The following is a 24,419-nucleotide window of genomic DNA, read 5'->3' as shown; positions in this document are numbered from 1 at the left end:
ACCAAATAAAAGTGATATAACAACTTAAAATATTCCCTTTTACAACACCGGGCGTATTCACACGGCGTGAAAATGCGGACATGTTGTTGGTAGAAAAAAAAACGACGTCAAAAAAAAATATTTTTAGCAAAACAATTCCGAACTGAAATTGGACATTTTCGCTTTTGTCCCCGTGTGTTCCGGTAACCGCTTTTGCAACGTTACAAAGATTTAAAATAATATTGAGCTTTTACTGGAACTGCTTGTTTTAAGTGGCTGTTTGTAAATATTTATGCATATGTGAAACGTGTAGGAACAAACGAAATTACAATACATTTTGTTTCAAAGCGAATTCGTGTATTTTTCAAAGCGCTCCCACTATTTTAATAGTACTAGCTAAACGCAGACAATTTTAGAAATATTTTTTTAAACTAAAGTTTCTACTTTGCTAGATTTTAAATGAACATTTTTATGTACTCCGTCGCAGTTCCATTTTACTAACAGATGAAGTAGTGAAAATAAAAAAATCGTTACCTTTTACTAAGTTAAAAACACCAACTAAGCTGCAATCCACGGCTTTTAGCTACAATTGAAATCAACAGCGACATCCAAAACATCCATACCATCACTCGTTGGATTCATTCCTGAATCCCTCGTACCACGGAACAGAATGCGATGCGATTCCATCGCTGGCGTTCGTCGTCAATACCCATTATTTAAGCTGAGCGAGTGGCGAACCTGCGTAATCTTTTTCAGTTAGACCGTGCCAACTAGATTTATTCGACTATTCTTGTAGAAGGTAAATGACTGCAGTTTGATACTCAAGAACAGTCGTTTGTCGTTGAATGGAAGTCTTGCCAAAGAGTATAAGTGGGGTTAAAACTGTGATCAGTCTTACTACAACTGATATACATAGCTTAAATCCGTCTTTTTAGTCAATATGTTCAGAAAGTATTACTTTGTTAATTTAACAGAAAGTAAGGATCTGAATCCGTAATAGTCCGAATATGGTGCCATGTATAATATATTTTTTGTGTACTATCAAGCCACTTATATACTTTTTCTCCAGATCTATCGTAACCTATCAACTACAACGATTATATGTTACAGCACGAAACCCGAGGAAATAGTCGGTCGCATTTTAATTACTTGCATGAACTACTTATCACATAGGTAATCATGTAGGGACTATAAAATACGAAATGCTTGCTTAAATACTCATAAAACACAATATTTACGAAGCTTAATCACCTACAGGGGGATTATTATAAAATACTACTGCATACCATAAATCCTTTTATAATAATCTAATACCATATAAACGGTCACATCGATTAACTTTAAATCACGAACGGTCCGTGAAACGTGTTCAAGCAGAAATATTAAACGTACGATAATTGGTACCGACTTTAGTGCTGATGGTTGATATGAAATGTTTTGAATGGATTTTATGTTCGTGTATTACTTGTTAAGGTAGGTCAGGAAACAGAGTAACTCATATATCATATCAGGATAACGTGTATTATAAGACATAATTTTCTAGCATTTACATCGACAACTAATTGGCTGTCGACACATTTTGTATGAAAATCTGATCAGTGGTCCAAGCGTATTTTATAAGACCAACTTTCTTTAGATAACTTAAAATGCCAAATGTTTGCTAGTTGATAGTACTGGCTGTAGAAAATCGTACTTCTGGTAAACTTGAAATTAATTGTAAAACGTTTTTAGACATTTTTAGAATTAGTTTAATATAATGATGCCATACGCCGTTGAAAACTTTGTTAACACAGGGTAAATTGCATACAAGAAATTTACTATACCATGAAATAGTACTATATTACTATGAAACATCGTTATTCTATATTTCAAACAATAAAAACCCCATTGATAATATTCCAAATACACCGATTTGCGGAATTTAATAAAATTTTCAGTAAGTGGAATGTGCCATTCATTAGTCCAGTTATTATTTTGCAGAAAATAGTATTAATTTCACAATAAAATTGCTCGTACTTTAATTGTTCACACTATCGATCAAAATCTACTTCAATAGAATTTATATACTTTTTTGTGTAGTTAACAGATGTAGATGCCGTTGGTCGATTCGTATAGTCAAGTTTTTAGCAGCTTGCTTCCTTGGAAAAACGTCAAATTTCGGTAGAAACTGTGTCTGTATCGAGTATCCGTTCTGATCCTAGTTGTAAAAATATCTAAATGAGTAAGAATTTAGAAGTTAAAGTATGTTTATCAGTTATTTAGTTGGCATAGTACAAGCTGGGCTTAGTTTAGAATAAAATGACCGTGTGTCCAATAATGTCCAATAATGATAATTTATTTTTAAACTTAACGCAGCTTTGCCAAAATTTAACTATACCTAGTTTAGTATTACTGATATGACTATATTCATAACAGTTCCATAGAACGATACTTATTAATGCGAAAGTAGGTTATTACTGTGTATGAAAAACTGCACGGTATTTCAATGACTTTTTGCTGTACGGTTTATTCTATACTAAAGAAATATTATTTTATGTTATAATGAAGGAATCTAGTCATATTTTAGCTAGTACATGTGTAATGTGACTTTAAACTACTTTATCAAGACTATTTATTGCCATGCACAAAATGGGTTCCAGCTAACTACCTTGTGCTACCCACTTATTTATTTTTATCATTATCACTAGTAAAATTAACACGTATTCCATTGCCAGCTGCTGTAGCATAAATTAAACAAGTGTGCCGCATTATTGCATTCACAATTTTACTGAAATATTATAATAATACAAGCATTCTACCGCAGTTCCGTTCGCGTGCCTGTTGTAATAAAATTTTCTGTTGTTGAAATTAGTTCTTAACTTTATGTTTTATTGCTATTTACCTACTTTTCAGTTTTAAGGGATGTTACTGCAATTTTACATGAGTTATAGGACATGGAAACATGTTTTTGTATTAAACTTTAGTTGTACTAGAGCTTATTTAACACGCTTATAGCGTTGTAGTAAAGGTGTTAGCCAGGTCTTTATCATAACATAGTCTTTAGCTAAGAGTTATAGCTAGAACATTATATTTGTAACCTGTATAACCAGTCGAATAAAATCTACTTAAATAGTAAATTCCTATTTAGTACTTGATCATAAGCGACAATGCGAAAGATTTCGATTTTTTTTTGCATTTAGCTTGCTGGGAATAACATTGGTAATGACGAAACGTGAATTAATGTTGTATGCCTTTATCTATGCTTTCGTAAAATAAGAAATGTGATGTTAGGTATGTTTTTTCTAAGATTTCTCCTACACATTCGTAACACAAACTCACAAGCACAGACACTCGTAACTTATAAATAATAATTTAAAGATAAGCAAATCTGCAGGTCCTCATCCTCCAAAATTTGTAATTTCATTTCCCACAGAAACGTAACACATCTCCTTTTATCTTCCTCAAAAAACTACAAACAAACCGCTTGCCATACATCAACGAAAATTCCCTGCATTGTTATTCAACCCGCGCGTTCGTTCACGCACTACGCCAAATGTCAGCTATCACCGTTCATCTCGTGGTTTATACATACCACTGGTACTTCCTACGTATTTAAATATTCCACGCTCTCCCTCATTGGATGTGAACTGACGTTGGACATGCCTGATTTTGTTATTGAGATGTTAATCGGTTATTGGCTTTTTTGTTGCGGAATTCAGTTTGTGGAACCTTTTGAGTTTATGCTTTTGTATATCTTTAGTAGATTTTATGAATGAAGGTACGAATTTTAGGGTTTAGCAATTCTAAATAGAGATGATTGAAATTACAAATTTGAATGAATGTTTCCTAACTTGATCTTTGCTATATAGGTTTCTAACTTTAGTTTAAATTGTAAGGGCATTGAAGCCCAAACATTAAGAAATAGTCAAGAATAGAATCTCAAGGGATCATTACAGATCTTTAGAAATACACATCTTTATGCCGTTATTTAAAGAAACGCTACTATTTAAAACTGCTGCTTTTTACTTTCTAAAGCTTCAAACCTGAGATGGAACAAAAATACTGGCATTGTGTTCCTCACATTCTTCACAACAGAAAATAAATGCGTCGTTATCAAAATCTTAAATTCAAAAGATAACCAAATAACATTCACATGAGTACTAGAAATTGCATTTTCAGAACAAACAAACCATACAGGTACTGGGAATCAAGATAAAAATAAAACTAGCTTCACATGTATATGTCCCGTTCCTTTTATTTCGTAAACAAGGGGTTACGTTTTGATGCAGAGTGCTTCAATTTAGAATATTGCTTGAAAAAATAAAGAGTTTTCCACGTATTCGTACACAACCGTAGTTTTAGTTAGCCTTGTATGTTTATTTTATAAATTTTCTTCTACGAATGAAAAGAAATTCGAGTATTTTTCGGAAAATTCAGTTACAATTGTTTAAGGTTTTTACAATATAATAAAACTAACTCTGGCTTAGAACTAGATGAATGTCGTTTATTAGAAAATCATTTTTTTAAAGGATATAATTAAAATTTCGCCTAACCTACGAGTAGTACAGCTGTTGACCAATCTTGCTACGGCGTAGAGGAGCTACGACTGCTACGTAGCTACGATACTGTGAGCGTGTTTACTAGACATCTACTCATAACTAACAGAACATACTGTTGTCATTATTCTACATTACGGGCTAATGAGTGGTTGGTGGTCGACAATTAGTCAACGGCATTAACATGTTTACATTTTATCAGTTCGTTGTATTATTTTAAAATCTTTTTTCAATGTCAAATGACATGAAAACACTTGAACACTCCGAATTCGATATGTGGTTACATTTTCTGTCAAATATTTTCCACTTACTCATATTATCCTTGCTACGCAGTTCAGCTAATAAATATTTTCTCACATCAAACTTTTCCATCACCACATCTGTCACAAATATAAGAAATCCAAATAAATTACACTCCGCAATTACTAACAAGAAACTTACTTAATGTATTTTTTACTAAGAACATGTTTATCACGGGAAAAGACCACTTAATCCGCCATTAGGACAGATGACGAGGGTTGAGACTCCAGGGCCGGATTCAGGTGGGAACTTTGATTGGATGTCATTCAATCAGATGTCTAACTATTATTGGTATTTGATGAATATTGTAGATGATTTTCATGAAGCTTGTGGAGTCTTAGATTGGGGTAAATGATTGAATATTGAGAGATAGATCAAGGGAAGGATATTAATATCATAATGATTATAATAGCCAATCTCAATCCGCAAGGAGACTTTTGCCCGGCAGTGAGACAGTTATCGGTTAATTTGATTGTTAAGCACGTGTAATAAGGTAACATCAATAGCGTGTCAACGTTTGCTGACTCGAGAACTTAACTCAAGACTTACGGATACACACATAAACCATCGCATACATTACCCTCTCAGACCTTAAAGACAAAAATTACAAAGGAACCAAATTTTACAAAAGATTAAAAAATTTCAAACTGATTTTGCCATTCTGTCGAAACAATAACTTTTCAATATCAACGCAATACATTAACAAGAAACAATGTTTCATATAACAATGAAAAAACTAACACAACACGAAAAAGGGCATCGTTTGTTTTATAGGAATTTACACGAACTAAATCCGCTTATACGGCTGAAATAAAACGTTGACTATCATGAACAAATCCTGCTATAACCTATATAGGCTATAGAACAGATCGCCCTACATCTGGATTTGTGCGGGATACATATTTTACAATACCACTCTCGATGCTTTTAAATTGAAAATTGACTGATACTATATTTCTATTTTACAAGATTTTATTAGATTAGGCTCAACAATATTATTTTACCAGCCCACTACAATTTGATTTAAGACAACGGCCGGGCGGCCGCCCGTCACTTCATCCAAGTGGACTGTAGTTTACTCATTTTTTTTATTGCCGCTTCACCTCTATAGGTCATAATAGCGTGATGTTGTGTAGCCACAGCCTTCTCCAACAAAGTGACCATTCAACACAAAACGAACCTTTTTTTTAAAACCAGCAGTAGCATAAACGTGTTCAAACAAAAAATCTTCTGCTTTATATTATTAGTATATATTACAGAATTATATCAGAAACATTTATCCCATTCTACAATACAACAAACAACCCAAATCCGTTCCTGTACCGCCCGTGCATTTAGTTCACAAGTGTATAAAAGCAAACATACATCACCCTGTTAACTGAGCCTGACAACTCCGAGGTGACTTGCAACTTGTTTATTTTCTTCCTTTTACTTGTCAACACGTGGACCTTTGATGTTTTAACTTTCGTGTCTATTGACTGAATTTTGAGTCGCTTTTATTGAGATGTATCTATTGACACTTTTCGGTGTTTTTTGGAACATTGATTGCGAATATAACTGGAGAAAGTCACATTGATTATATTTTTGTTGAAATTTTTAATTTTCTTTTTTTTATAAGTGAGTTGTTAAGTCTGTAAACCCATTCTTCGAGAGACGAAACGCCTTGAAAAACGACTTATTGAACTCAAAATCACAGCAATAAATGATTTGATTTGAAAAATTGAAAACAAATTTTCATTAATCGGAGTTAGCTAAGTATGATGAAGCGAGTAATGCCTCTAGTACTGCAAAAGCCTTTATAGCGCCAAATTATTGCAGTTTACTCGCTCTTTGAAATTCTCTGTAAATGCGATGTTAGTTTAAACAAGGGAAGGTTTACGATACAAACCTACAGAATTGGTAATGATAGTAAAAATTTATAGGTATTTAGTTACAAAAACCACAATACTTCTCAATAACTACCAACGTTTAAAAACCCTACTAAATGAAGTTATAAAAAAAAAACCATTAATTACCCACTGCTGGGCAAGGGTCTCCTCCAGTTATGAGGGTGGGGTTAGGCCTTGAGTCCACCACGCTAGGGAACTGCGGGTTGGAGACTTTACATACTTTCAAGATATTCTGTTCCATAGAACTCGGAGGCGTGAAGTTTTATGACGATGTTTTCTTTTCACCGATGGAACAAGTGATGATCATTTCAAACACACCAATGACTTTGAAAAGTCATTCACGGGTTCGAACCTATCTTATACCACCGCATAAAGTATAAATATGTTTCTTAAAATTTTCAAAAGGCATGTCAACTACAGTTCCAAAAGACAGTTTTTTTATTATATACAAACAAAAATATTTACTCCAATTCGACAGTTTCCGCAGCCATTTTATTATTTTCCAATAACTTGTATGTGTTTATATTTTATTCTTTTCACAATAGATCGTGATAGTCTATAGAATGTTCTGACAAAGGATTCAATAAGGAATATCTCCTTCATTGTTCACTCATAAAATATTTTATTAAAATAAGTGCAATAGAAACTGAGTGCTTTTATTACTAAAATACTGGTTCTAGCTAATAGAAAATAGGAGTACATATCATATGTAGAGCAAAATAAATCTTACTTGTTATGGACAAATTATTACTGTTTTTTTTCTTTTTGTATTTTGAGTCTTTAAATTATATCGTTTGAGAGAATCACACAGAACAAATATTTGTGTTATCCTTTCGCAAGCAATATCGGTCAACTTAAACTTATTAATATTATCAATGCGAAAGTTTGAGTGTAAAATTAGTAATTAGTGTTTAAAGTGCTCACCACATCACCACCAGTGCCTAAAGAGGCGTGGGTTTGATTATAATACGGAACAAACATTAATTGTGCGATCCACAAATAGTTGTTTTGGGTCTGGTTATATTTTGCGTCCGTTTGTATACTTGTAAAAGTCTTCACGACACATGAGCAATTCTTAGTGCGGGATTTGTCTTTTTTAAGCAAAAAAACAAAACAAACTAACGAATAAATCACAACCAGACCTTTTACGCAGTATTTTATTCTATGTTAGTACATTCTTGTCACAGTAGCAACAATCACGAAATCTAATCTAAGGCTATTATTAATAGCATTACTAACGAACCTATTTCCATAATAGGTTATTACACAGTACGTGTTGATTTTATCTTAAGAGTTAATTACTGCATTGTTACGCGAATTGCTATTCATAAGGTTTTGTGACCTACAATGCTTTGATGGTTATTTTATTGTAATTTTATGTGTATGAGTAATTGTTGGTATGTAGTTATTAGAAGTTTTTTGCTCGCTAAAATTATTTTAGACTCTGAATCATTGCAGTGTTTGTGTACTGTACCATAATTTACTAAAAGCGTTACTAACAAATATCGAGCGTTTGACCTTTTAAAGTACTAAAGAAAATAGTTCTTGCGAAATACGCTAGGGGCGGTGATCATGTCATACCAAATTTCAATACTCTATGGTTCGATGATGAGTTAACGACATTAACGTTTTGTCATTTAAAATACTACTCCAGTACAGTCTGGGACGAATATATTGCTATTTTTATCTTAAATAAATAAATTTTAAACTTTATAAAGCCCAACAGCACTTTCTGCAACGGGAATAGAATCCAAAATCTCGAAATCAGGGTAGCCTATACACTTCGACTAAAATTTACAGTTTATTGCTAAATAATTTCGTACTAAATACATACTATATTGTTTTTTATACCCAAAGCTGTAGGCAGTGGTGTATAAAATACACTCGTTTCACTGTCAACAATTTTAGTCCTATGTAACGGGGAGCTTACTGCATTACTAATTGAATGCTAAATAATAGTCCGTCATATAAACAGTGGTACTTAACGTAAATTTATTGCGGATGTAAACCCATCGCTGCAGGCTGTCGTCTTGAACCGACAGTAATGTGAGGTGTCTGTTGCAGCGGAGAGTACGGCTAAACTATGCATTTTATGATTGTATTTTGTGTTAAGTTTTGCGACGGATTCTTTATAGTATTATGATAAAAATATACGATAATCGACGCTTATTTAGTAATTGTTGGGAATTTTGGGTATAACATGTGCGTAGGAATGAACCTGTAACTACATATATTTAACTTTAATATGTAAAATATATTTGTATGTATTTGTGAATATTGTGAGTAGTATTAGGATAGTTTTTAGTCAAATTCAACCTAATATAGTAAATGTGTATTTTGCCTAAACTGCGGTGCTTGAGAGTAACCTGTAAAAGTATTGTGAAGATTTTTTGTTGTAATGACAATAAGCTTATTATTATTGCCAGCGTGGTGGACTCAAAACCTAATCTTTAAGACTTTTGAGATGTGCGAGGAACAAAAATTCTTATGTTTTCTTTTCTTTGTCCACAGATATTATATGGATTATGCTGAAGTGAACTTGTGAACTGCTTTTAAAGGCAGTTTGTGTGAATGTGCTAGAAGTCATACCTTATGGTAAGTTAATTAAAATGATTGTTTAAAAAATTATTAATTTAAAAGTAACATACGCCGCCCGCATTTTCATCCGCGTGGACTGTGGTTTTACCGTTTTTTTTTAAACCAATTGGTACTTCACGGCTATTAGCCATAGCGTGATGTTATATAACCTATAACCGTCTTTAATTAATGGACAACAATTCTACACAAAAACATATTTTTCTAATTCATACCAGTAGTTTCTAAGTTTAGCGCGTTCAAACAAACAAACAAACAAATTCTCCAGCTGTATTTTTTAGTCTAAATAAATCAATTTACTCGGCATCACTAACACCCAACCTTGTTACAAAGGAGAAGTTTAAATATCTGGAACTGCAATAAGAACTGGGTCAGTTGAGTCCATAATTAGCGACGGTCTACTAAAAAACTATTATGCATTAACATACCTTATGAATTCAGTGTTTTTGGACACATTTCATTTCATTGTCTGCCTTTGTAAAGGAAGCTGATTGAAAATACTTCAACACGTAATGAAATATTTCTACAGCAGATTTGACTCCAGTGCCAGTGTCAGTCAAAATGACTCTGGAGTCAAACTCGGGACTTAGTCACACTTTTCAGTCTGCAAAGGTAATGAAGTCAAATCATATACTATTTGCTATATTTGGTTAGTAAATAAAACATTATTGTTTCACAAATGTGCGTGTATTGACGTACATAAGTTTGTTACGCAAATTCTATGAATGGATTTTGATAAAATCTGCCACAAAACTAGTTTATTACCGGAATTTGAAAACAAATGAAATACTTTTTACACTAGGAAATTCTTCTTCTTATCTTCTTATCGTATGGTTAGTGGTCAACCTAGTGTCAAAGTTGTTCAAGCCGCCCGAAGGCCTTTGACGTGACTTAACGACTGTAATCTTAATCGACAACAACCGGGACCGACTTTTTACGTGCCCTCCGAAGCACGGAGACGCCCAGTTCAAATACCACTATGCGGTCACCCATCTATGGAATGACCGCGCCAACGGTTGCTTCACCCACAGATCGTTTACCGACCGGTGAGCGCAACTGGCTATGGCCGTACCAGCATAGATGTAATCGCAATCGAAATCCAGTAACTCATGAAATATTAAAACTCATAATTTACACAACTTTTTCCCGTAATACCTACTTTATTTCATAAAAGTGGAAGGATTAAGTAACTGGAACTGATTAAGCTTTACACAAATGCGTTTCGTTTTAATTAAATTAAATTCTACATTAAAATAAACCTCTCTGAATTATTGAAGACTGTCTGTTCGTGGCTTGTGATGATTTAAATAAATACTGTTTTAAATATTTTAATTTCCGCGAAGAGAATATAAAAGTGTTCAAACAGAACTTAGAATTCTGATATTATAGTCGAGTGAAGTCCGAAGGTATTGATAACTTTTGTAGCTATAGAATAAACGCTTGTTAGTTGATAAGCATGCTTTTTACCCTACTCGTATCAACACGAGAACAATGATCATAATGTATGAAAACAGATATTCCGCGTGCAGCTTTGACATATTATTTTTCTGTTTTAGATCGAGTTCCAGCTATTTTATTCAGTTGAGTATTGAGTTTAGCATTATATGACGCAGTAATCAGCTCATTTTTCTTTCAGTCTTCTTATAGTCCTGTTTCATCTTAGTACCTCAGTACGCCATTCTTATGAACCTGCGCTTGTCTCAGGCATTGCAGTTCTACACATTTTACGAGGTCTTCTACCAATATAGTAGTACTTGATACAATAATTATATAATTTTCACCATATTTTAGTAATAGTAGATTTTGAGCCCTATAAGCGGGTACTATTCACACCAAAGTCCTTTACTAATCTTCAACAAACAAAAACTCATCACTTCTAACAACTTTATCGTGAGAGATGAAGTAAATTCATGTAAAAAGCTAAGGTAAATGTTGAGAAGTAACAAGTTAAGTAATTACTACGAATATATGAAAACTGTATAAATAGAAGACGACAACGCGCGAGCGTCACTATCTCAGTATTTAAGTTGCGTTGGTGGTACAACGAGAGTGGAAAATGTGTAATTTATTTTGCGCTTTACATAGAGATTTACCTTGTTTATTTTAGACGGTTCATAGAACCTCGTCTTGCTTCTTAAGGATTGCACAATATCAAAATCAAATCATTTATTCATTTAGGTCAAATATTGACACTTATGATAGTCGTTACAATTATCAGAATAAAGGTAACAACGGCAAGAAAAAAACTTTTTTAAAACGTTATACATTAAACGTTATTTACGAGTACACTTTTGCAAATTATATTATTATTGCCTGCTTTTGTATATAGTAATTAGATACATAAACGGTTTCACTGCCAAAACCCGTTCAAATTTCAGGTCCGATATCAATATAGCACTAATTAGTAGTACAGATTATTTATTAGAGTAACAACAGTGGTCCCTACAGTAAATGATAAAGCACTATTCTAATGAATAAAGAGAAAGCGAAATCAAATATTTTTGTATCCTGATTTTACTTGAGATTTTAGCACGATTGCTCTAGCCGCAAGCTTGGTGAATCAAATCAACGAATTGACGTGGTAGTTTCCGTCCTTACACTGTTATAAATTATATAAAATAAATTTAACCCATTACTGTTCCACTGCTGGGCAAGGGTCTCCTTCCGTTATGAGGGAGGACACTGTTACTGTGGTAAAAAAATCCGCAACTAAGTAATAACATTAACTGAAAAAGCAATAAAAAAATATAATAACACTATCTGCGTAAAGTGCGGCCCACAACGGGCACAAATGAAACCGGCGTGTTAACTGTTCAACATTTAATAAAAATGCCTCGTGTTAGTTGAAACTCGTATGAATATTCTGATGTAGCGGTTTTATTGTTTGATATATGCGTGAAATGTTCATTCGTGATATAGTGGAGTGGAACAGTTGAAAGAATATTGAGTATTGCTGTCAAAAACTAGTACAATTTGGTTTTCGTATTGTCTCCTGTACTGTTCCTTTGCTAAGCAGTCTAAATCCACCTGTTTCTGCCCAAACTGCTGTATCTATATAAGAATACGAAGATCGTAGTAAGAGGTGCACGTTAGTCCCTGCTTTACCTCATGGAAAAAAAACACAATAAATCACAAATACTATTCTTTTGAGAAACACATAATACCATAACTATACCATTTTTTCAAAGGAAATATAAAAATAATTTAATAAAGACGATGAGCATCTATGAATAGAACTTCAACTATCAGAGATGCTAACAAATACAGCCACGGAAAGCCAAAAAATCCAAAGACAAAAAGTCTGAAGTGTTTTTGATTGGTAACATCAGGCGTCAAAAACAATTTATAACCCCTTTTATCTTTTTAGTTGCCTTTCATTCCATTCATTTTTGAAGCGACAAAGTCCTCCGTAACCACACAGTCGGCAATAACGAAGATTGATTAAAAAAACAACGCTTCACAACTTTCCCATCCAATTGTCCGGATTTCTTTTGTATCGAGAAATAACTCAAAAAGTCATCCTTTAAATTACTAAGTTTGTGAAGTTTAGTTTATCGGAAAAAGTTTACAAGTTTAAATAAAAACGACTGAAAAATCTTGTCTAGTTTGTGTTGTTGCTTGCACTGAGAGCTTGGAAGAAAAGAAAAACTGTAGCCGGAGTAGTGAGTCCTTTGCGATGTTTGTCTTTAGTTCAAGATAGTGAGTTTTACTTTATATTGGTACGTGGAGAAAGAACAGCAATTTACCGTCCAATTGCTTTTTTGGTGCAACAATAAGAGCTTGGCTTTAGTTTCCCAAAATTCGAATATCCAATGTCGTTTTCGGGGAAATATCGTGGAATGAATTTTTCAAAAAATACCTAAAAGCCTTGTCTTGTTTTTTTGCATGCATTGTTATTAATTCTATATACAAATTGGAATTTTTCGACTAGAAAACTAAAATCTAAGAAGGTATAAATTCAAGGATATATGTATCTCCAAGACTTACACAACATACATTCAAAACTTGCATAAAGCCGACAAAAGGACCAAAAGTTAAAACTAGCAAAACACGCTTTGTCCCCGCAAATGTAAATCCTGAGAAATAAGGAATTCTCTTAGTGCCTTCCCACCCGAATCTGTGTTTCAGCAAACTCATCGCGGCAACAGAATGGGACCTTTAGACGCCACGGAGTGAGACACTCGTTGCAAATGAGACTTCTTTCATACCTTTGTTGAAGGCTTATTTACTTAACATGCCTGCTGTTGTGGAGTCATTTCGTGGATTAACTGCTCGAAAGACCTGTTTAAGTTATTCCTGTTGTGAAGATGTAGGGTATTCAAACATTTTGTAAGACATAATTGGCTTCGTTGGTATGAAGTTTACATTGAAGCGAAAGTAGCGGCTTAGCGACTAATACGATGATACGTTTCTTTAAGTAGACAAGGGATTCTCTTATCGTGAGTCAACTTTAGTAAAAGTTATTTTATTTTTATCGCGGTGTTTACTTTTGTGTTACTCAAATAGTGTTCTCATATCTGTTTGATTCATTCTATTTCTTGATGTTCCTGTTTTTAGTGACTCCTCTTTATATAACTTTCTTCTGTTTCTTACTATTGCTAAAAGTAAAAAATCTTCTTTGTCTCGACGAAATATTATTTTGCATAATAGCAAGTAAAAAAATGGCTTTTGTAAAATCACTGTCAAAGTATACAAACGTCTTTTATGTTTTCAGCGTGTTATTCTAAAATTACTCTAGCTTTGAGCAAGTTTCTAAGAAAATCTCACCTCTGCCTTCAGTGCAACGTGTATTAAATTTTGCTCACTTTGCAAGTGCTTTGCAAATTACAAAATGTTACAAACTACTAGCTTCCAGGAAACGGATTAGCAAATGGAGTCCAGTAGGCGAGTAAGAGATTATATGGGACGTGAAAAGCGTTGGCAATTAGCATGCATAAACTCGTATGATACAATGAAAACTGCAGGATTGATCGTTTTATAACTTGGTTATATTGCAATTTTATCCTTTGATATATTAGCGTCAAAGACTAACTTATTTTATGGCATTAGGCGTCTTTTTTCCGTTATATTGAGGCAACGATCTTAAATTTGAGTGCTTGTGATTTATACAAAAATTATTTGACTTTCCTTATATTTGATCTATTTCAATTTGCTTGTCTGTTTTACAATCAATCAAACTGCTATCTACTTCAGTACAATTATCTGTACGTTATTTAGATTATTTCATAAGTGTGAAGCAAGAGCTACACCCCAAATTAATAAAAATAATTTTATTTCATTCTCATTTTTTGTGCAGTTCTCAGTAGTCTTTAGTTGTCTTATTAGTAGTACCTTAATTATGAATTAACCATATATATTAACAGAATTAAAAAATAAGGCAAAAATTATATGTTTCGAATTAGCATTTGCTACTACAGACAAAACTCAATTGCTTTATAACCCGATAATAGTTAACGGTAACACTTAGCTAATGTTCTTAGTACTAGACTGGAGTTTCAAACTTGGTTGTATATGGCAATACGCTCTGCTCCCACTTGTATGTGACTTACATAACTAGCTGAATAATATTAGTACCCTGGCTAAGTTTAGTGAAATTATTAATAAGAGAATATTTAGTCATTTTGATTTGCTATTTGGAATATTTATTACTATTTTATAATACGATTTACTAGTGCTTATCACACAAATAATTGAGTGGCATTCAAATCTTAACAGACTTCAGTAATAGTGACAGAGTAACAACCTTAACTACTGTGCTAAAATTATAGTTAAAGAATGAGATATACTTACCACATTTTGCTTATCACGTTCACTAGTAATTGAAAATCAGTGTATTGTCAAGTGTATATATAAGATTCGGTTCACCGTTATAGTCTAATGTATGTAACTAAACAACCTTACAAAAATTGTTGCCGAAAGTATTTTCATTTATACAAGGATTCCTTTATTGAAAAGCCACTTTGTATGAATTAATTTATGAAGTTAAATAATACATATTATTTCCCTTCAGAATGTCGTTCGTATACGAAACCCTTACCACTTGCGTGGGAAGCAACCGATTATACTACGCAGCTATCACTGCTTTTGAATCTTATAACGTTATTATTTCACTATGAATAATTAATTGCTTTCGCTAAATTCCAAATTTTAGGGCCCGACCTCAAAACCCTGAATCAGCTATTTAAAGACTTGTTGTTTTAGGAAACAAACAATTTCCTTTCTCAAAGATTAATATAACGTATAAACATTTTAATGTCTACAATGTCTTGGACATAAAATAACATAATTTCCCCCCCTGTTTTCCCCGTTTTTATGGCGTAAGTGGGGGATTAATGTCGTGTCCTATTTGCAACGTGAAGCTTGTCTTTGACTGTACAGTTATACGCAAAAATATGAACCGTATACATATTTGATGTGGCGGTAAAAACATTGTATACAGTGTTTATCCAAAAATAGACTGTCTCATTTCTAATCATACTTTTGAGTTAAAAAGTGACGATGTTTTTGATTTTTAAACTTAATGGAAAATTCGCTGTAATGCTAATATCATATTGCAGTCAACTTAATGTTGGATTTTTACATTGCCCGTTACAAAAATGATGTATAAAAACATGTTTATATTTTTGCTTTGAAGTGTACTATCAGAAGAAATTAGGGTCGGTGACATTTGTTATGGCAAGTTATTGCAAACGGATGCTGGGGCAGAGAAAGTTCGTGTAATTGTTGGTATATAATCATTTGATGTTAGAATTTGTGGACACCGTCGCCGGCCAGGCTATTGTGATTTTTTTCCTTTGTGTAAATGTATATTAAAATTTTAAGACTTACCTATTGCTTACCTACTGTATTAAAATACTACATAATAATATATATACAATTTCACCCCCTTTTCCCATAGGTACATTTTGGTAGTTTGAATACTAAAGGTCGAAAAATAATGATGAGTAAATAAATGTATTTTCGTTCCCGCTATATCACATCTAACAACTTATTAAAATATACGAGTCGAAACCAAAATGATGTACAAAAAATACACAAAATGTGTGATACAATCTGATAACAAACAATTTACGACATCATCTATACAAGATTTATCTCAACCTTATTTATTCACCAAAAATGTATACAGTCCTCGAAAAAATACCGCAAAAGCCAGAATAACAGAATACAAAACACCATTCGTATTCTATAAACAAAATTACATAACCAAAATCGATATCCGAGTTCCCGTGATTATCACAACACGACCATTCAGAGGATGACGTTTGAACGTAAATTTATTCCCTCCCAATTTCCGTGACGTCACCTCTGAAACTGAAACGCTTCGTAAAGTTGAGTGTACAATTGGAAACGTGAATTTTCGTGTACGGGATTTTGTGTGTTGGTTATTTTGAAAGAGAACTTAATTGTTTTTATTGAAACAATATTCTGATATGGGGGTTAAATTTTTGTTGTTATGTAAAAATTAAAATTTTACGAAATATGTTCTTTGTTATATTAACTTTTGCAATCGTACTCAATTACTTTGGAAAGTTGCAGTTTCATAAAAAGAGGTTTTTTTTTGTCGAATTAATAACTGAAAAGATTTTAATAATTTAATTGTGCAGGAGTTTTAACAAAACTTACTCAAACAAAAATAATATAAATAACTAACTTTAGAATGAACCATTAGCATCATATTAATATTGTTACAGTTATGCAGCATCAATCATTTTATCAATATAAAACACAAACCTTCAAAGAACGAAAGACCAGAAAACAACAATAAAATCCCTAGTACACTCCCAGCTTAATGAAAACGCGTTGGACCATCGGAATAGAAGCGAGTAGTGCGTAGCCACTACTCGGCATCGAATATCGATACTAGAAATTGAATGATTCGGTGCTTTACTTGAGTGGCCGTTTGTGGTCAGTCCGGAATGATTTGAGGGGACTATGGATTCGTAATCGAATTCTGCTGTAGCTTTTTAGATGATGGTCTAAAAGGAAAAGGTTTTTGTGTTACGGTTGAGAGCTAGGTGTTAGGTTTAAGTCTATTTTTGTGATATTTCATAAAAATAAGACTTTGGATTTTTTTTTGCAGGAGAATGGTTTATTTGGTGATTTATAAGACTATAATATCTTTGGAACTAAATATGTGTATGTTAAAGCTGCCCATCTTGGCCAGTGTGGATTCGAGGCGCAACCCCTCACTGTTTCGGGAGGAAGAAACCTTCACCCAGTAGTGGGGCAGACAAAAAAGTATGTTATAAGCAAATTTCTCTATCGTCTTAACAGTTATAAAATGCTGTTAATGCAACGAACAACTCGACAGCAACCACGCATAAGGTCGGAACACTATTTTCATCGAAAATCCAATTTTTATACTATCGTAATGACGGGTATGAGTTTAATAGATTCCTGAAATCAGAATAGTAAAATTACTTTTAATTAACGAGTTTCATTAACGCATATGGTCGTATATTTTGAAAGTTACCGCGCATACGGTAGCATTTCGATGTACGACGATATGCGTTATGCTATTGGTTCGCGCCTGACCAATCACAATCAGTTACCGCCGTCGTATGTCTCTGACGGCGCGTGCGATAAAGTATTTTAAGTAAATAAGTAAACAATAAGAATTTGATGTGATTTATGTTGTAATATCTATTATTATTATATATAATCAAAATGAACAACCTAGGATCATCAAGAATTTTAAAATTAGCACTTAATGACAATAATCACATAACCTCCAATGAATCCCGTCGAATCGGTAAGTTTTGGTTGACATTTGATTGTTTAATTATGAAACACTCTAAATGATAACGCAATACAAAGTTGTTAAATTAGATATTTTCTAACGTTTAAGTAGTTCTTTTGATATTTATAATTTTAAGCTAGTCCCGCACATAACGTCGTAACATTATAGTTACGACGTTATGCGTTGTTCATTTCTGAAAGTTAGGGGTCGTAACTAATACTTACCTCTGTATGCGTCGTTATGAAATAACCAAATCTCAGTAACAATCGTCGTATCTAGAACATACGACGTTATGCATCGAACTATATATTAAATAAGACTTTATGACGTTATGTATTTGCTAAAATTATGAATAAATTTAATATTTTGAACCATTTTTATTTGCTATAGTGGTTATTGAATTGTTATTATTATTTTTTAGAACTTGTCCATGGTGAATCCGGTCATAATTAGAATTTGTAAGAGTCAATGGTCGAGATATCGCCAACAAGGAGCGGTAATTGTAATGATGTAATACAACCCAACTAGCACCCAAGCTGCTTATACAGTCGTTATACAGCCTGATAGTTACATAAGAGTCGTTCAAATGCTGTACAATTCTCTATAAGTTGTATACTAGCTATTTAAAAAACCCTTTAGCAGCTAGGCGGGACAGTAGCCGTTTAGTAGGAACCAGATGACTTATAGTGATATATGAGTATGTAACATGCGTCGCTAGACAGCCTAGGGAAGTATAATAGAGTTAATGGAGTCTTCTATAACACCGTTAAATGTATAAGGGTACTTTAGGAGATAAAGGAGTTTAAACGGAGTTATGCGTTGCTTCTATAGCACTCAAGAGCGTGACTAAGCTTTTTGTAATGCCCTAGGTTATATAACAGATTTTTTTCAGGGCTAGTTTATAACTCATCTACAAAAGAATTGCGTAGGTCTTTAATAGCGCCTTGAGCGTTATATCAGATATTTATATGGCTTCTGTACGGCAAATAAATGTATAAGATATCATTCGAAACATTTTTACAGTCACAGGGATTACAGAATTATGTTAAAGCACCCAAAGCGTTTTAATAGCATGAACTATCGCCCTTGTAACTATACATCTAAAACCGAGTAATATCCCTTTATAATAGAGCTCAAAGTTATTATATTTAATATTTACATATGTAGGTGAAGTAGTGGTTCAGTCTGTCAACTGTTTTCAAAGAATCATACAATAAATTGACTTTCAAAGTATTTTAATATTCAATATTCAACGACTGACCCCTAAAATTACAAGTAAAACGCTAGGATGCGACCCAAACAGTTATATTAAAGCACTCCTATGCCACAACTGCAAAACCTTGAAGTCTACAACAGCAAACACTAGAGCCTTTGTACAGCTTAAGCCGCTAGAGCAGATGTAACCAACTCTGAGTGCTGCTTGATCGAGACGCCATTACAGCATTTGGTAAACATATTTTTTGAGGTTATTACGATCTTTTGAAGATCATATAAATCTATAGTCTGGTAACGTTAACATAATTAAAATATTTTTTTGTTACCTATAACCCTAATTAAACTATCTGTAACCCTCAAAGTCTTATCTATGTTCAAAATACATTTTCCAAATCCACATATCTATATAATTTTTGCATTTAAAACTGAATATTTTGAGGGCGCAATTAACGCAACATAATTAAAATATTTTTTTGAATTTTAATTGTAAAGCACTGAGTGCAAATAAAGCTGAAGGCATAATTTTGATTGATTATTAGATAAGTCCAAACTAAATAATAATTAAAGACTGATTATATTTTAAGCAAAACTGTTATTTTTATGTTAGTGGAAAATAGGTTAAAGTTGTCGTCCAAAACATATTTTTATCTTTTATAACCATGATACGAGTGATTTATTGTCTGATATAATATAATAATACTAAGGATTCCTTTGGCTGTTTATGTTATTCAATGTTAAAGTTATCTACCTCAAATTATGACTCAGGTCTAAAACTTAATATTATGACTTACCCTCAAATTTCGGTTGGTAATTGTGAATTAATAATGAAGTTGATTTAAAACAATAAAAAAATGTTTTTTTTTAATATTTTTAAGTACCACGACTAACGTCGTAAAAAATTGCATCTTTCCGGTATGTAAATTCCTAGCCACGCATAAGGTAGTAACCCGACGTAACTTGAAGGTAAGACAACTTTGGTCTACGCATATCGTCGTAACTCGTCGTAACTCTATAATATAATACTTGCATCCCTACGCATATAGTCGTAAGTATATAATTTCAGTATTTTTACATTAATTACAATTCATTTTCTACCAATGCTGTTTGTATAAAGATGATATGTGGGTACCACTAATTATAAGCGTCATTATAATGAAAATTTCTTTCACTTTTTTAAGTTATGACAAAAGTAAACTTTAAACGCCCGTACTGTAAACTTGCCTTATTTTGTATACGACCTTATGCGTTGTTGCTGTCGAACTATGAAACGAAATGTTTGCATAAAATCAGAAATTTCGAACTACAAATTTATATTATATTGGATTATAAGACATGACCACTTTATCAAAGCACTTAACTATCAAGTTTAAGAGGATCAATTACACAATAACACGTTAAATTCTCGGAACGGAAAGATTGAGAATCCCTAGAATTTAGACGATATTCAATTCTACGAAACGTAACTTGTATTGTTGTCCATTTATATGGGAGCAATTGTATATCTTCTATTACATAAGCGGCTTTAAACTAGTAGCAAAAAGAACACAACATGTAATATTATTGCTATCTATTTATCATAATGATTGAACTTTTCCGTTGTGTGATTATTAAAACCTGATTCTTGGTTACTATCTAATCGACTTGAAATTCAGTACTAAAACATCAAGGAAAATTAAGTTAAATGCACGACGGTCTTGAATGACAAGATGTATGGATGAGAATTAAGCAAGGGAGGTTTGCAAGGATAGTACCAAGTGGCGCCGTGCTTTACCCACTCCTTTGGGAAAAACCGTGTTTTCATGTATATGTAAAATTAGAAAATAAATCATATAACACGAAAGTTTAAAAGTTATATAAGAGGAATGTAGTAAATTCACGGATTTTTTTAATATACAAATATTTCGTGTCATATCGAAGCTGTAACGTAGTGCATGCTGTCCATTAGGTGCGCGGTTGAGTTTTATAGCGCCATACCAATGTTGGTGAACCGCGTAGTTAAAAGAGTGAGATACATATTGCGCTTCCTGCTTTGTATAGACTTTTTTTTACAAATATTTAGCGAGTTTTAGTTTTTCTAAAATACAACTTCCGCACGGACGCGGATGTGTCGCGGGGACTTTTTACACACATACAAACACTCACAAAGTACAACCAGACTCGAAACAATTTTTTGTGGATCGTACAAATAATTTGTTCCGTGTGGGAATCGAACCCACGACCTCCTGACGGTAGCGGCATGACTCTAATACTCTCAAAACACACTAATCTAAAACTTAATAAACGCACAGAAAAATCCTACTGACCTAAACCTCCACAGGAATATCTAACTCCCACACACATACTCCACAAATAAGTCCGCTCCCAAACATTTCGAGCATAAGCTTATTTTATGTTTTTGTTTTGACGTTCAGCGTTTTGAGGTTACATTCCCTTAATTCTTAGAGAATGAAACAAACAGAAGGTTTATTTGTCTGTCCACGTTTGCAGTAAAAATATATGGATTATTGTATTGATAAGCAATTGATTGTTTGTCTTTTTTCTTCCTCTTTGGTGTATCTTAGTTCGGAGTAAGCAATTTTTGCTTTGTAACATGAATGAAAATTAGATGAATCCGCATTTGGTCAGCGTTGCAGACTAGAGAAATAAATCCTCACATTTCGGAAGTATTGATCATTTTAGAGTTATATTGTGCAATGTTTTTGTTAAGTAACGCTTATTCTGATTCGTGCAAACTTATTACGCAAGAATCTAGGGGTGTCTTTAGATAAATTTTAAATTTAGAATCACCTTCTATTAAGCTGTGCTATTATATTCAGTGTTTTTAATAACCGGTACCTTACAAAAAAGACTTGTATAACTTTAAAAATCCAGTAAGGCTTAGCTTCTTTTTCTCAACGTCAACAATACGAGGTTAAAAATCGTACATGAGTCTACGCAATATTCACCTAACGTATTCCTCTGACCCATCTATTTTAATAAACGAAAACAAAGAAGAAACCAGTACACAGTGTAACTGGAACAACAGTACATAACATATAAGTCAACACGATTACCAATGGCGACCTTTTCACCACTTTTACGAGATATTACGAGTGTACTCGCAATGGAACGAAATGGACGTTACTTGGTCCCCTACTGCAAGTTTTCGTAAGTGTAAGTAAAATCGAAGATAGTTTTGAATAAAACTAACAACTTTTACGATATTTTGTCACTATAAGAGCTGTGCTTGTGGCATCAAACGTGTGTGTGGTTTACTGTGTAGATTTACAGATAAGCTACCCTGTAAAATGGATCAAAATTGACTTATTTCGATGAGTTAGTTTATTTGGACACAGAACGAAAACCCTTTCACAATTGTATTATAGTAAGTAAGAAAGCGAGGACGACGTAAATTTTATTTATCTTAAAAAAATGTTTGTATTGAATAATGAATCATTCTTATTATTAAAGCTGAAATTCATAAAGAAAAGAAGGCGTGAAATTAAAACTAAGAATGATTTAAAAATTATATAATACAAAAAAACTGTAATAAAGATAATATTGTACCTAATTATATTCGAATAACCCATAATTGAAAGGGTTGTTGGATATATTTAGATTTTTCGTCAAGATAAGTACAGAAAATATTTCATAAGTTTTAATAAGAAAAGTTTTATGAGGCACATCATATCCACGGGAAGTTAATTTCACGATCAGTATCGTGCTAAGGTGCTTCTGCTTATGTAAAGGGGAATTCTTTTACAATATGAAATTAGTTGGAAAGAATATCAGCTTACAGTTCTAATATTATTTATGTAAGTTAATAAAATGGTTTATTTTAATTATTTTTAGAAATTACCAATATTATGTTGGATTATAAAATTTTTTTTTTCATAAATAAAAATTTTTTTGCGTTGCATGTTCATTAAATAAAAGAAACGAGTTTTTTGCCTACTTAAGAGATTCATAATATCGAACATACCAGGGACTCGATTTTTATACCAAAATATCTCAAACAATACTCGATAGTCGATAGTAGTAGGAAATCGCCGCTCGGAAAACAAAAAACAGAAAAATCCGTAGTACCGCTCCTTGTCATTTTATTTACAACATTGACATGACGCATAGCGTCACATTCTTCACATCCTGATGTTTCATTGGTCAGTTTGCAGCAATACTCAAAGCTGTGAAACCAGCCAAAGTGCTTATAGGCGCTTTACGTTTGTGACCGTTACATGAGATCTTTTAGCTTCGTTTAGTTTCTGTTTTATATTCGATGAATCATTTTCAACCTTTGAGATGTGTATTTTTTATTGACTTTGAAATCGTGTACTGTCGATCAATGATGTTTAATTAGTTTGAGTGAACGGTTATAATGATGGAATAACTTAGTATTGTTCTATTACGATGGTTTTATTACAGGGAAATATATTGCTCTAGGGTAAGGTGATTGGAGGATTTTTGCGTGATCCAATGTAGTGTCTACTAATTTGTACAAACAAAAGTTTTCTAAAGGTCTTCGTTACACGTCGTAAATTTATTCGGTAGTCAGGAGACATAACTAAGAGAAATTCCCATAACATATTGGTCCAAGACAAGTTGTCCTACAATCCAACTCAATCGCAAGCCAGTCACACGGAGCAAACCAGAAACTAAGTTTATTCAATTGGCTCCCACTCAAAGGTAACATAGTCGGAAACCAGAGTGATCCAAGCAAGCGTCACTAGTCGCAAATTACGTGATAGTTACTTGGCTCTGCAATCAGGTCTATTGCTTGCCTTTGTGGGCTGTAGGACGACCATGATAGAGGCTCTCAGTGTATTGAGATTGTAGGCTGATTCGCCTTGGTCATCGCAAGAAAACACAAATTCGCCATTAACATTTCAGGAGCATTAACTTCTCGTCGAACTGTGTAGTGTGATACATACTAGTAATCAAATCATGCGATGGCCAGGTCGGTCTATTTGTTTTAAAGGTTTTTTTTTAAATTGGCATGATAATAACATACGTAATAACTTAAGACAGAAGGTCCTTTAAGTAGAGACTAAATAGATTAATCGACTTGGTATTATATAGATCTCACAACTTTTTACGGCGAGACTTGAGGTTTTTACAGAATGTTTTTGATGGCATAATATTATCGTAACAGTGAGTTGTTGATTTGATTGTTTTTGATGTCATTCT

General features: G+C 33.1%; 1 protein-coding gene across 2 annotated transcripts in view; it reads left to right on the top strand.

Annotated features, from left to right (window-relative positions):
- LOC142977076 (connectin-like) overlaps positions 1-24,419 on the top strand; it is a 299,886-nt gene that overhangs the window by 207,733 nt on the left and 67,734 nt on the right. For both annotated transcript variants that reach the window (XR_012959687.1, XM_076120774.1), the window contains exon 2: positions 9,215-9,298. The gene's annotated coding sequence lies outside the window, so the exon portion shown is untranslated. The remainder of the gene's footprint in view (positions 1-9,214; positions 9,299-24,419) is intronic.

The sequence above is a fragment of the Anticarsia gemmatalis genome, chromosome 12 (genome assembly GCF_050436995.1).
Source record: "Anticarsia gemmatalis isolate Benzon Research Colony breed Stoneville strain chromosome 12, ilAntGemm2 primary, whole genome shotgun sequence".
Classification (NCBI taxonomy): Eukaryota; Metazoa; Arthropoda; class Insecta; order Lepidoptera; family Erebidae; genus Anticarsia; species Anticarsia gemmatalis.
Note: the sequence above shows the minus strand (reverse complement) of the source record. Positions and strands in the feature narration are given on the sequence as shown.